A 2,949-nucleotide genomic window follows, 5' to 3' on the forward strand; every position below is an offset into this window, starting at 1 on the left:
TCCTTGGCTGCAGTTCTCAGCAGCATGTACTGTATAAGCCCAGCAGCGGGAGCTCAGTTCAGTGACCACTGATGAAGAGAGAGACAGCCACTGCTGTGCACTGTAACTAATTTTATTTCTTTAATTACATTCATACAATTCAGACAACAATGTCATGTGACAGCTTGAAAGAGGCATTTGAGCCAGAAATCCCTGTAGAGACACCTTCATCTCTGGTTGCAGAGACAAACCTTCTGTATTGAATGTCGAGGCACTTGGTTGTTGGCCAGAGACCTTGTGGATGAGAGTAACTTAAGGACAAAAATGGGTTAGATAAGTCATGTCCAACCTTTTAGCCCCATGTGGTTGGACAGTTGGGGTAGGATCAGTGTACAGGGTGGATCCAGTTTGTGTGCCCAAGCTGCAGCAGTCACTTGGCCCCCCCACAACCCTCATACTTGGTTCCAAGACAAGGGGCTTTTTTTTTCATGCTAAATGGAGAATAAAAACTCAGAATTGAGGAGATAAAGTATCTAAATAAGTTTGGAGGGACATCTGTAATGCTTACATCACCAATTCTCTCAGGGGCTGATTCTCACAAATGTAGAGAATTTCCTCCATTTCTCACAGAAACACATTCCCTAACTTCTCAATGATCTTCAGGGTCACAGTTGTTTTCCCTTTTCCTGGCAGGTGATACATAAACAGCTTCCTGGTTTTGCAGGGGTCCATAGTCACTAACTCATATTGTTTAAGATTCAGAAGGTTGAAAAACTCACAGGAAAGGTGGTCACTTAAAAAGGACCTAAAACTCAGCAAGCCAATCACAAGTGCATCCAGTAATTTTTTGATGACTTCATGGGATATGATATAACTATTGCGATACTTTATTTGCAACATAACGTATCCACTATCACTAGTGTCAAGCGCATCAGGGCAGTTGGCACGATTCTCTCGGAGGCGCTGCTGGGGGGGATGTCTCTTAGCAGGGTTTTTCAAACACTTAAGATTGAACCTCTGCTTTGGTTACTTCTTTTGTTGACATCAGTCTGTGGCCGTAGGGATGGATGTAATGGAACGGATCAAACAAGAATCTATCCAGCAGCCTTTGGGGCTAGTCTTCTCCTCGTCTACTTCACGTGTCCCGCCTGAGAGAGTTGACGATAGGGATTCAGCAGAGTCTGAGAATTATTCAAATCTGACCGGGCCATGACGGGAGTTGGAGTCCTGCACTGCCCTGCTCGTGCAGCATCCTCACCACTCTGTACTTCTCTGCTAGGATACCACTGTGTCGTGGAAACACACGCAGCATACTTTTGGGTCAGGTCAGCAGAAGCTTTTATTCAAAAGAAACTACAGCTGTAGGGGGGATTCCAAAGTGACATGGATTTCCCAAGCACTTGGAAGGGGTCCCCCCCAAGAGCAAAATCAGGAGACTTATATACTTTTTAACAATCGCTTACAACTCACGTGATCATATAGTGAAATTAGCATGAAACGCGGCTATAATATTACTTCATTACTTCTTTGCTGTAATCAGGATAGGAACTTATGGGGGAGGCGAGGTTAGTTCACAAACCTTCTTGCACCTGGAAATCAGAGTTGTACATACTTTCTGCTATCTTCAAGACCGCGGTGAGGGAAGCAGTTGCAGAGGAGTTACAAAGAACAAACACTTTCCCTTATCTGTTCTACTGTAGAGAGCCAGCAATTCACCACAAAGCGGTTATGTCATCTTCTAACTCAAATGATCAAAGTTTAAGGCATTTATTTTTTTCTGATTCCAGACCCCACTTTGAGACTATTTAGTCTCACTTTAGCCTTAAACTTCCATTCTCATGAGCCCCTCTGTTTCATCATGCATCCTTTCATGTTTTCTTTCAATTTGCTCACACTTCTGTAACACCTTTATTCTAGACTCTGGCATGGGTTTTCTTGCCTTGCTAAAGCTTCTCCTGCTGACTTTCACGCAGCAGAGGATCAGTTGCACTAAGACATAAAACATTGTCAGCACTATCAAGACAAACAATATTCCATACAGGATTTTCTTGCCAAGGGCCCTGAAATCTGGGAGCCAGGAGGTTAGCCAAGACCACATTACTTCTAGACCCCAGTCAGTATTTTTTGAGGCCGCTTGATGTAGGACCCTTAACTGATTTCGAATTTTACGAATGTCGGTTTCTATTTGCATGTCCTGATTGACATAGACACAACAGGTGGAGTTTACTAAGGCACACACTCCTCCCTGGGATACTAATAAGTAACCTAGGGCTATGTGGTGTTGTATAGTTACTTGTGAGATCTGGGAGATCTCTTCTTGCAGAGCATGAATTGCATCCGCAGTGGCATTTCCCATAGCTTCAATTGTGGCTGAAATGTTAATTATGGCTAGTTTCAATTCTCTTACTCCAAGCCACGGTATGAAGGTTCTCAGAAATTGATGGAACCCTGTGTTTCTGGTAGCTAAGGGGTTAACCGCCCTTTTCATGTGATGGTTGAAATTTTTTACTTGTTCCAGATATATTGCACTATGCATTTCGAAACCAGGGATAACACGTCCACGAGTGCATGCCCCCACTCAATTCCAAGGCAAGATTTTATGAGCCCAGTTTCCGCAGAGCCAGTAAAGGCCCGGGGCAGAAAGGGTACTCAAATCTGGACAGGTGTTGTGCCATATCCGGCACTTTCAATTGATATGCATCATATAGGGCGGACCACGTTTGGCTGCTATCCTGCTGGACCGAGATATATTACAAGAAGTAAAATTGGAGTGAATGTCAAATTCCGATCTGTTTGCAATGAGAGCAACATGAGGTTCCTTAGAAAAGTTGTAGACCATGAATCCTGTACAACTGAGAGAGGGTACTTTACCCAACAGGATTCCACTGGTGCTATTAGGGCTATAATCTAGAGTAGTTAGGCAATGAGGGTAGTGTCCTACAGGTGTGGCTTTATTATAAGCTCCGGTGT

This window comes from Alligator mississippiensis, chromosome 14 (genome assembly GCF_030867095.1).
Source record: "Alligator mississippiensis isolate rAllMis1 chromosome 14, rAllMis1, whole genome shotgun sequence".
NCBI classification, from domain to species: Eukaryota; Metazoa; Chordata; order Crocodylia; family Alligatoridae; genus Alligator; species Alligator mississippiensis.